At 45.8% G+C, this 12,627-nt stretch overlaps 1 pseudogene; it reads left to right on the top strand.

Moving 5' to 3' along the window:
• The window catches only part of LOC133969863 (cell adhesion molecule DSCAML1-like), a 51,365-nt pseudogene that overhangs the window by 33,347 nt on the left and 5,391 nt on the right, over nucleotides 1–12,627 (top strand).

Consider the following 12,627-nt stretch of genomic DNA (forward strand, 5'->3'; position numbering starts at 1 on the left):
AGGGACTGATTGAGTGGAGAAATGCCCAGTGGTGATGAATTAGGTCAATTCAGATTTGATAGCTAATGTGCCGGGACAGCTTAGAATGATGCATGTTATTTAAAGAGACTTTCCATTTTGTACAATGTCTCTTCTCGGCTTCTATTTTAGTTCTTTAATCCAAGTTTTGTGTCTCAGTGCCACCGAGGTTTACAGTGCAGCCCAACAACCAGGACTGCATCTATGGCAAAGCCGGAGTTCTCAACTGCTCCGTGGAAGGTTATCCGCCGCCGAAAGTCATGTGGAAACACGCCAAAGGTAAGATCAGCTCATCATCCCGACAATATTGAAATAACGAGATGACACGGACGAGGACAAATGAAAGCAGTGACACTTGGTTTGTCTGTGCAGGTGTGGGAAACCCCCAGCAGTACCACCCAGTCCCTCTAACCGGCCGAATCCAGATCATGTCGAACGGCTCTCTGCTCATCCGACATGTTCTCGAGGATGACCGGGGGTACTACCTCTGTCAGGCCTCCAATGGAGTGGGCTCAGACATCAGTAAGAGCATGATCCTCACTGTCAAGAGTAAGTGTCAATCTTTCTCTCTCCGGCTTCAAACCACTTCCTTTCATAAGCACATCTCCTGGCTTGTGTGGCGCAGATACAGAGCTAAGTCCGGGCTTTTTGAAGGTGGGATCAGCCCCTCTAAGATGCACTTTTGCCCCCAGGCGAGTGCGGCCTGTACTGAACATAACAAAATCCTGTCTGTCCAGCACACCCTTAACTATGGCTATCTTTGATATTGATTGATGTGTTCTGGCTGTCTGTCTGGGTGCCCCTGAATGTTTTGTGGGGGAAAGGGCTAATGAATTAGTGATGAAAACAAAACCACAGGAACCCCCTTCAATCAATAATCTATGTCTGAGGAAATGAGGAGGAGAAAAGAAGCAGGATTTGGGAAGAAGCGGGGAGCAGGGCAGACAGGGAGGAGGTAGCCTGAGAGGGCCAGTTGGGCTTGAAGCGTGAAATGGAAATGGAGAACCAATGGCAGAAACAGAGTTGTCTATACATCTGTAATATAACCACCGTTTCCAATATCACATCTCTGTTCCCTCGTCTCATTACTCGTCTCAATGCAATTCGTCACACTGACATGTGTCTGTGATTCTGCTCAGTTCCTGCCATGATCACCAGCCACCCCAACACCACCATGGCAAGGAAAGGCCAGACCAAGGAGCTCAACTGCACAGCGCGGGGCGAGCAGCCCATTATCATCCGCTGGGAGAGGGGGGACACCGTCATCGACGCAGAGAGGAACCCGCGTTATTCCATCATCATCAACAAAAAAGGGGACGAAGTCATCTCCACCCTAAAGGTCAGATTCAGACTGCAACTCTGAGCAGACCCGGAACTCAAAAACTGAAAAGACAAAGAAATAGAGAAAACTATTTTTCTATATTAATGAATATATTTAGCCGCACAGATAGTTTAAAGCTTTCAGACCATTTCCATTTTGATAGATCTCTTCTTTCCATGGTCATGAAGTGTATACTCTAACAAAAAGCAGACAAAAAGCAGACATAAAGTCAAACATTTTACCCTCCTTCTGAATCTATCAAAGTGACCTGCAGTAATTGAGCCACAGCAAGTAAAGACCAACTGCTGGAATCAGACCACATCCCCCTGAAGCTGCGCCACTGCTGCTGCACAAAGAGCCGTTCACCTGTTTATTCCAAGTTCAGTGGAGCTTGGCTCGCTGGAGATCCAATGTTGCTATCGTGAGCACACCCGTTGTAATAATCGTGACGTTGGCGTGATTAACAATATAAATTATGTTGAAGAGTCCCAGCCACCGCTGCCACAGAGCGCTGGTCGTCTCTTTGTTCAAAGTGTATTAACATATCACATCGCACCAAATTCAGCCCTGCACTTCCTTTAACAACACACACGTGTGCAGCCATTAAGATGAACGGTTCTCGAGATAAGTCAGCCACAAGCATTTTAGGCGTTTGATGATGTTAATATACTGTGTGACTGCAGCAGATGTTCATGATGCGATGTTGCTGTTTGTTTTGCTCACAGCTGAACCCAGCCGAGCGAGGAGATTCTGTTTTCTTCTCCTGCCACGCCATCAACTCCTATGGAGAGGGTCGAGGACTTATCCAGCTCACTGTGCAAGGTATCGATACCACGCGCCATATATATCTCACTAAACTAGCTCTATTCACTAAAACCTTAGCGTCACATACATAGCTTAGTGTAGTAGGATCAGGTCTAGTCGAGAAAAGCTCTCAACCTGTCTTTCTCTCCAACGCACACAGAACCACCAGATCCCCCGGAGCTGGAAGTGAGGGAAGTGAAGGACAGGAGCATGAACCTGCGCTGGATCCAAAGGTTTGACGGAAACAGCATCATCACCAGCTATGACATCGAGTACAAGAACAAGTCAGGTAGGTGTCCTTCATTCAAACCAGCCTTCCAGATTTTTTGAAGACACTTATCGGTAACCTGAATCGTATCTTTTCAGACACCTGGGATCACATGTACACAACCAGGAACATCTCACCCACCAACAACCAGGCCAACATCGTAGAGCTGCACCCGGCCTGCGTTTACAGCATCCGCATGTACTCCTACAACAAGATTGGCCGCAGCCTTCCCAGCAAAGAGCTCACAATCAGTACTGAAGAAGCACGTGAGTGATTCTCTGTTCTTACGGCTTTCTTTTGTATTTAAACGGGGCGATGTATATTGACAGTAACACTCTATCTGTCATCTTCCATCAACAGCGCCAGACGGGCCGCCAATGGATGTAATCCTCACACCGATGACATCCCAGAGCATACGGGTCACATGGAGGGTAAAGTCACTACTGTTGTTTGTTAAGAGCTGTGTGTTATTATACAGTGGCTATGTCCGCACAACAGTTGGATATAAATTAACAAAAATAACAACTCATTACTCACTCAACTGCTCTTTGGATAAAGCAAGTCCAAATGTTTAAGTTAGGATAAGCCTTATAATCACTATCGCCTCAGAGCAGGAAGGTTTGTGTTATGACTCCAGGTTCAGTCTGAGCTTCTCTATGTGCATCCTGGCTTCTCGCTGCATCTGCGTGGTATCCTGGCTTGACTTGAAGTTGACCATAGCTGTGAATGTTTGATCGTCAACCATTTGATACGCTGGCGACCTGTCCAGAGTGTTCCCCGTTCCCACCAACCTAGAATGGCTGCAGATCCACCGCAACCCTAAAAAGGATTAATGGTCTAGGTTAAAAATGATGGATGGATGGATTGATTGTAACAAGCTTAATGATTAACAGTTGTATTCTTGATCTAAAATTAAGGGATGTAAAAGTTAAAATTTTCTCTTTTAGTAGTGCACAATGAAGAGCATGTTATAACCCTCTGGGGTAAAAACACATTCTGTATGTGAAGATGTAAATCTCTTTCTGATTTCTGGTTTCCGAGCAGGCTTTGGTTGCCCACAGTAAAACGTGTGAAGAGCAAAAATAGGGGAAAACATTGAATGAAATGTTTGGCTTTGGCTGTTTAAATTCACTGCATTGATATGCAGATAACTTTGAATAGAGATTAGCCAAAATGTTAAAACATAGCGCTCTCTGTGTTTTGTGTTGAGGATCATAAATGTAGTTCCACTAAGATTCCTGTAAATATATATGCCAAATACCGGAACAGTTGCAATGTTACACAGTGACTTCAATGCACACAGACATGGTTTTAAGGTTGATGTGCACTGTTGCATTAACATTAACCACATCTCTTTCAGGCCCCAAAGAAGGAGCTGCAGAACGGGGTGATCCGAGGCTACCAAATCGGTTACAGAGAGAACGGTCCTGGCAGCAACGGACAGTACAGCATAGTGGAGATGAAAGCCACAGGGGACAGTGAAGTGTACACCTTGGACCTCCTAAAGAAGTTTGCCCAGTACGGGGTAGTGGTCCAGGCCTTCAACAGAGCCGGGACTGGCCCATCCAGTACTGAGATCAACGCGACCACGCTGGAAGACGGTAAGAAAATTAGATGGTAAAAAAAGTAAAGAGGAGACCGCTATAGAAACAGCGTAGGGGATTATCTATGTGACTTGTCAGAAAAGTAAATAGAGTCAAGTACAAAAACAGGATGGAATACACATACATGAACAGCTAACATACATATAGAGACACTCCTGCTCAAACAAAATGGTAGAAATGAATTTTCAGCACATCCCCCATTATTCTTTTCACTTTAATTAGCACCCTCATTAGGCTGGTATGAGAGAGGAACAAGGAACGCCATTACTCTCTTAACGTCTGCCCACTCTACCTCCTTTTTCTCCTTCCCTCCTTTTCTATATCTTCCTCCGCTTGTTTCCCTCATCTGTGCACAATATTTTTGCTCCTCTGTTTCTTTGGGCAGTGCTGACGGACACTAACAGCAACACAACTGCAATCGCCTTTAAAAGGAACATAGATTTGATCCTCCACACATCATCTGCATTTTAACCCTGTTAGGTTTGACTGTTTTGCTATTCATGTTGCTCTCTCTCTAGCTCTCTCCCTCTCAGGGCTCTTCCTCCCTTCCTCCGAACCCCCCTCTATACCTCCTCTCCCTCCCTCTCCAACGCTCTAAAAGCTAGCAGCGAACAAGGAGCCATTCAGAGCTAATTTGAGCTTATTTGACTGATTTATTTCAGCGGAGATTGCCTGTGGGTTGTGGTGTTGAGTAGTCATTAATTATGAGTGCTTCAGCCGCCATGCTAAATCAGCCAGTTCTTCTTAGCGACAGCAAAAAGCATGGCTTTTTAAAAATAATTTAAACAACCTCCAACAACCCAAATTTAAATGGCGCAGCACTAACATTCGTCCCCTTTCTCTCCCCAGTGCCCAGCGAGCCTCCGCAGAACGTGCGGGCCATCTCTGTGACGTCGGACGAGGCGGTGATCACGTGGGCCGAGCCTCCACGGCTGACGCTGCACGGTGTGCTGAAAGGCTACCGTGTGGTGTTCTGGTCCCTCTTCCCTGACGGAGGTGGGTGCTGTGGGGGCCCGGCCCAGTGGCCAATGCAGAGTAATTATCACCTATCTCATTCTAAAGCTATCCCCGCCCTCCCTCCCTCCCACCCACCGACTGCCTACCTACCTGTCAGTGTTGTGTGTCAGAAAGTGTTAATGTGTGTCCGCACCTGTCTCATGAGGCACTTCCCCCGTTCCTCTGACTCGCTGGATTTGTCCACGTTTGCCCTTGTTTCTCTTCGTAGTAGATTGTCATGTCTGTCGTTATTGATGCTCCCTGAGATTAAAGTGGTGTAGTTGTGTGTTTGTGGTCCTATGACTGTCTCATAGATGTTCACATTCAACTCATTTGCAAACAATGCTTTGTAGGAAATGACTTCCAGAAAACTACAATAATTTCTTATTCTAAGCATCTTTAGTAACCCATAAAAAAATGTGGGACACAGCTCACAAATCCCAGTGTGTGCTTTAACATCCTTTCTGCAGCTTCTCCCTAAAACTGCTGCCGTGTAATCCAGGCCATAATCATATTTCCTTCAAACCATTTTGAGCAAAGCAAGAGTTGATCTGTGTTGCCTCTCCGCCACCGCCAGTGCTCTATGAAACTAACGTCCTCTTCCCTCAGAATGGGGCGAGATGCAGAACATCACCACCACCCGCGAGCAGGTGGAGCTGCGCGGGTTGGAGAAGTTCACCAACTACAGTGTTCAGGTGCTGGCCTACACGCAAGCTGGAGACGGGGTCCGTAGCAACGTGCTGTATATCCAAACCCGCGAGGACCGTAAGTCTACATAGAATGGATTTTTCAACAAAAATGTATCATCAAAATTGTGAGGGTTAGGGAGATGGGAGCGAGACTACATCTCTAACCCATGACAAAAGCTCACTTACGCCGGGAACCTCCATTAGCAGTGCTAATGAGAATTAAGAGGCTTTGCTCCTCGGCTCAGGGCTGAGGGAGGCCAGAGGAAGACACCGCAGGGAGGGGAGGGGTGTTCTGTGGATACCATACAACATCCAGGCGTCAGCCATCAGCCCGGGCCTGCGTCTTTTTCCACCAGCCCCCTTTGCCACGGGCCTGAGGATTAACTCCTCTTGGATTAGAGAGAATTAATTTTGTGCTTACACCATTGGAGGCGGGATTACAGACAGATCCGTGTCTCTTCATAGAGGAGGGGGCGGAGGAGGGGCCCCGGGGTCGAAGATGGAGGAGATAGGAAGGTGATCACACAGCCTTTTTCTCGTCTGACAAAAAGACAACATGGAAATGTCACGGCTGAAAAGTGTATTAGCGCTGCACCGTGACATCCCATCCTCTGATTGGCACAGCGGTGTGTAATGTATTCATGTAGGTGGGGCTGTTCCCTCCGCACCATTGTGCCCCTCTACCTCATCAACGCCAGGGCTGCGCTGGCTGTGCGGCCGACCGTCAGCACATTTTGGGCAGATTTTGGGCACCAGATGGGACTTAACTCTCCCTCCTCCCACCGCCACTCCTACTTTGACATGGAGGTCCAGTTATGATAATGATGACTGGCTACTCTCCTACCCCTCCCCAATACCAGCACCACCACCACCACCATCATCTCTCCCCGAGGAACTGCACCTATCATCCCCGCCTCCCTTTTATAAAAAAATTTGCCTCGCTTCATGTATCCTTTCAGAGTCTGCGTTGTTTTTTTATCGCCGCTCATGCGACATACAGGGTGAAGGAGAGGACAAGGGCCGGTTCAATGATCAAGGGGCCCTTACGTAAAGGGAAATTGGGGGGGAGGCTTTACAGGGCTCCTTCTTTAGACCCCAGATGAGGCCCACTTTCAGACACAAGTTATATTTATGTGCGGATTGAAAAGACCTGACACTGTGAACCTCACACTGAGAAGCCAATGTGACAAAAGCACCTTTAAAGGATTCCAGCACCCTGATGTGTGTTTTTTTTTTTTTGTGAACAGTGCATCCATTTTAAACCCTGTTTGCGCCTTTAGCTTGTAATAAGAGTATTAAGTGGTGTCCAGTGTCGAGCTGAAGTGGCCAGCGGAGGATCAGCCACTAGCACTGTCTAATCTGTTTGTGGGTTGGAGAGTTAAGAGAATGCTGGGTGTCACAGAGTCAGAAACGCTGACCACTGTCTGAATGAGCATATGTCACAGCCGTCCACCCAAAGGGAGTTCTTCCAAGTCCTCCCAGAGCGGCTTAGTGCAGGATAAGACCACCAATCTGAAAACAAGCCTGCTCACTTTAATAGGCATCCAACACCCAGCATGTGTGTGCACAAAACACACACACACACGAGCACATACATATATTCATCCCATCCATGCTGATGTTCCTGTGTTCTTTTTTGTGTGTCTAGTTCCTGGACCGCCGGCTGGAATTAAGGCAGTTCCCTCGTCTCCAAGTAGCGTGGTTGTGTCCTGGTTACCACCCCTCAAACCAAATGGTGTGATCCGCAAGTACACCATCTACTGCTCCAGTCCAGGTTCTGGACAGCCAGTAAGTCTCTGCTCTGTGGGTGCGACTCACAAGCGACCAGTAGAAAATGTTTCAGCTGATTGAGAAGCAAAGAATTTATGAACTTGATAAAAATCAACCAATTAAAACAGCTGATTTGTAACCACTCCTATTAATTGAGCCTGTGTGAGTGCATGTGTGTCTGTGTGTGTGTGCGTCTCTTTCACTGTGTTTGCACCATCGCTTTATTTCCTGCCCTCCCAGATGAACAGATGAGGTTGTCTTGGCAACGTGATGAGACGTAGATATGCAAATGAGGCCGAGAGCAAGCTCACACATGCACACTGCCGCATCAGAAACACACACCCAGACCCACAGACTCACACACACAGACAGATATCACATTTCGATATCTTCTATTTATACACATGTGCGTGGCATTTCAGTTGTGGTTGGATCATGTTCACCACAAAAACCAGCGCACGGTGAAATCTGATATCAGGCTAGAATCTCACTTTCTTATTATTCACAAATACTCCTCCCTCTCTGTGCATGAGTGCCATGTAAATGAGCACAGGCAGGGAGGGGAGAGGGAGGGGGAGGAGGGAGGAAAGGAGGTTGAGACAGAGAGAGAGATAGAGAGAGAGAGACACCATCAGATGTACACAGAGACCGAGGGGAAATTAGAAAAAAAGAGAGGGATGAGGGGAGAGCTAGAGGGGGAGAGGGGGAGAGAGAGTGAGAGACAGACAGGGGGAAAGGGAGGAGCAGAGGAGGGTATCAGTCACATCGAGATGAGAGTGCTTTTGTCCGTCTTTTCATTATCTCCCTGTATCACTCCCTGGATCACCACAACACCACCGCTATGCTGGAGGAATGTTCAAATGCACCCCTCTACACGCACACATACACACACACACACACACACACACACACACACACACACATCCTTACCCCACCCTCCCGCTGTCCCTCCATCCTCTCCTCTTCACTGAGCGAGACAGAGGGGGATAGGAAAAGAGAGAAAAGCAAATGGTGAAGGAACTGGAGATGAACATTGAGAGATGAACAGATTAAAGAGATAACGGAGGCTCGACTTGAGAGAAAACAATGTTTTTGTGCGTGCGTTGGAGTGCGTGTGTGTATATCTGTGTGTGTGTGTGTTTAGGTGCATATGTGAACATGTGCTTGTTAGAGAAATATTCGCAGGAAAAGTATTTCAGCCACAATTGCTTTTTTTTACCCAGTGAATACATCTGCCTGTGTGAGGTGAAATATTTGAATAAATTGTTTCAAATATTCTTGTTCCAAATATCTAGAATTGAAGCATTCTATCTTGAAGACTTTTTTCCCATTTATTATCTGTTATTCTATAGATTTCTCAATTGCTTAAACACATTTTCTGGCAATATTAAAATTCTCAAAATATGAAATGCAATGCCATTTAAACTGTGTATCACAACTTTCATAAGTCCAGCAAAGGCTGATGTCTTCTCAGAAATGTTGACGTGCAAGACAAAGCTAAATAAATAAAAATACAAATCACTATTTCCAAAATAACATTTATTTTATCAGTTTCAATCAAGACAATTATAATATTCCACCTAAAATGTCTCCCCTGCTTCAGGAATAACAGCACAAATCAACTAAATGAGACAATTTGTTTGTAAAGACTTAAATTCACAGGGAAATCTGCATTAAGAGATCTGGAGCCTTAAAAGACAGCATCTATAGCTTTGAAAAACATGTCCAATATCTACATTTCTCATGCAGATGCCAACAATTCAGGCTATAAAACATTATAGTTACACATGACATATTTACGATCAACCAGAGCAGCAACATTTATTCTAAAGAAGGAGTCGTCATGCCTAAAATGTGAATACGAAAAATTTGTAGCAAAAAATTGGGAAAAATTGAAAAGCATTTTCAAACATATTTTATAGATAGAAAGAGATAAAGTAATTATAATCATGCCTTTTACCACAAGAAGACAATTTGTGCTCATGTGTTGATCAGTTCAATTTAAAATAAAAGGAAACCAATGAAGTTTCTTAAATGTCCTCCTGCAAATCAGGACGTCAGTTAAAAAAAAGTGTCTGTTAACCTTCAGGTATTTATTGTGTCCAGATACTGACTCGTCTCTGAACAACTGTACACTAGTGTAATGTTTTTTTTCATTGAAAATATTTTGATATGTTGTAAAACACAGGTAAAAAGGATAAAATGAGCAATAAGTTGAATATGTTTGGTATCATTCCTGCTCACTCAGTGTCACGGCTTACTGAGACAATACAGTATTATTAGTTAATGTTATAGTAACATGTGCTTTTTCCGTTCTAAAAAAGCTGTGAAAAAAGGCACAGTGGCAGGATGTCGCCTTCTTTATTTTAAAAGACATATTTGACCTATAACACTTTTTCCGTCTGCACTCTCTCGTACCGGGGCCACCACCAGTTGTGTCATGGCACCTATCAAGGTTTGCTAACACCACCTTGCGTGCTCCCTTGTCCCAGGCGCCTAGCGAGTACGAGGCCAACCCGGAGATGCTCTTCTACCGAATCACGCACCTCAGCCGCGGCAAACAATACCACATCTGGTCTGCAGCCGTGACAACCGCCGGCCGTGGGAACATCAGCTCAAAGGTCACAGTGGAGCCTGCTGGGAAAGGTGGGTCCTCCCGGCGAGCCCGTGGTGTAGAGATCTCTGTAAAGGTTAAGCGAGGGAGCTCTGTAAAGATGGCAGTGAAACAGCAACATGATGCCCTGTGCATGGATCACTTTCATCACTCTTTCTCCTCCTCCATATGTCTGTGCTCTCCGCTATTGATTGACAGCCGTAGTATTGATTGAGTAGCGGCAATGTGGCAAGAAACGCTGTTGTTAATTATGTGGTGATGAACAGGGCCTATCCAGTAAAATGACCCTTGGGGAGAGAAGTAGCAGGTGAGAATCAATAGAGGGAGGATCTATGGAGAAAAGATGGACTGAGACTAAGAGGCTGGAGGAGGGGCTTTGATAAAACACCGCTCCCCAGATTTTGACTCCTTCAGCAGTGAGAAAAGGCCTTTTCCCTTCGGGGCAGACCAGGTCACTCCTTCAGCACTGAGTGGCAGGCAGACGAGCTAAAGTATGAGGAAAGACATCAATGTGATTTTTGGTTTATCTCTCATCATCTGAGTGGGCGTGCCCTTTAACGGCCTGATTTTTGGTTTATTTTTCTTTAATGAGCAGTCCCGGCTAAGATCCTGTCCTTCGGCGGCACAGTGACCACACCCTGGATGAAGGAAGTCCGTCTGCCCTGCAACTCGGTGGGAGAGCCCGCCCCCACGATTAAATGGACCAAAGACAGGTCGGAGTTCATCATATAGTGTTTACATGTCAGCGTCATGACTCACATACACAGATCTGCTGCCTGTGAATGTAATACAACTGGAACTTACTCCAGGATGAGACTGTTAACATGTGTGTGTCTGTATTCATCAGTGAGGACTCTGCCATTCCAGTGACAGCCGACAGCCAGCGGCAGATCTTATCCAATGGCACGCTGGTGCTGCGTTCAGTCAAAGCAGAGGACTCTGGGTACTACACCTGCACGGCCACTAACACGCTGGGCTTTGACACCATCATAGTCAATCTTGTGGTGCAAGGTGAGAAGAAACACAAGATGTATTGGAGTGGAACTGATTTGTGGGAAACGTGTGTTCTCTGTGAAATTCCCCTTTGCAAAGGAGGTTATGTTTTCACCCCTGTCTGTTTGTTTGTTTGTTAGTTTGTAAGCAAGACTTTTTCAAAAACTAATTCGGGATTGGTTACTGCAAATTTGAATGAAAGGCAAAGAACAAATACATCTTTGTTGCAGATCCTGATCAAGGGATCCAGGAATGTTCTATCACTTTCTCTGACATTTTGAGAAAGAACATTTAGAAATTTTCACTGATTTCCCAGGGAATGATGGATTGATCTTGATGATACATTATTGTGAAATTCTCAAGAAATAAAGCAGAAATCTTAATGGAAAAAAAATCATCCATGATTTTTGGACTGATATACGGCTTTGGTGGAGTGTGTCTCCTACTAATTACCATTCTAGATATGCTCTGGTGTTGATCCACTGTCTTTGTGTGTGTGTGTGTGTGTGTGTGTGTGTGTATGTGTGTGTGTGTCTAAACCCAGTTCCTCCAGACCAGCCTCGTCTGACTGTCTCCACCACCTCCACCTCCTCCATCACCCTGGCTTGGATCCCGGGGGACAATGGAGGAAGCTCCATCAGAGGTACGCTCACCGAAACATATACAGCTCCCCCATGACGTGTGTTCATGACAGATCTTTCGCCCTTTTGCTCTCAGTTGTACTAATGCTGCATACATCAGTGTAAACAATGAGCTTAATGTTTCTGGGTGAGACGAAGGAAAATTGGGGCTGTTGGAAGATGTTTGTCGCCCCCTGGTGTCCGACAGATGTAGCGGCAGCATGTCCTTAATCCCTGTTCTAAAGTACTTGGGTTTGACATGAAGCTGTGCCTGTGCGGCTGCAGGGTTTGTGCTGCAGTATTCTGTGGACAACACAGAGGAATGGAGGGATGTGTTCATCAGCTCCACTGAGCGCTCCTTCAGGCTGGACAACCTGCGCTGCGGAACCTGGTACAAGGTCAAGCTGGCCGCCAAGAACAGCGTGGGCTCAGGGCGCATCAGTGAGATCATCGAGGCCAAGACCCATGGAAGAGGTGAGTGGTGGGAAAAGCAAAAATGGTGTTGTTTCCTGTTTACTTTATTAAGTGAAATTGAATTAAATTACATAAATTCTCAAAAAAAAAAAAAAAATACAAGAGAACGCCCCTGAACGCCCAAAAATTGCCCTGCAGTGTGGCTGTGATATAAATGAGGAAATGTTCAGAATCCTAATGCAGTGAGTTCACAATCTGAGTTGTTCTCAATGTCCTCAAGTCACATTACATATTATAAATCCTGAAAGACTTCACCATGACTAAGATCTTGAATAAATGTATAATGTTTTACCATGTTGCTATGTTGGCCTCATCCCCCTGTGTGTCTTTGCTCCCTTTCTCTATAGAGCCGGTGTTCAACAAGGACCAGCCGTTACTCACCCACATCAACTCCACACATGCCGGGCTCAACCTGCAGGGCTGGACCAGCGGCGGCTGTCCCATCACCGACATGAT

This window comes from Platichthys flesus, chromosome 15 (assembly GCF_949316205.1).
Source record: "Platichthys flesus chromosome 15, fPlaFle2.1, whole genome shotgun sequence".
Lineage (NCBI taxonomy): Eukaryota > Metazoa > Chordata > Actinopteri > Pleuronectiformes > Pleuronectidae > Platichthys > Platichthys flesus.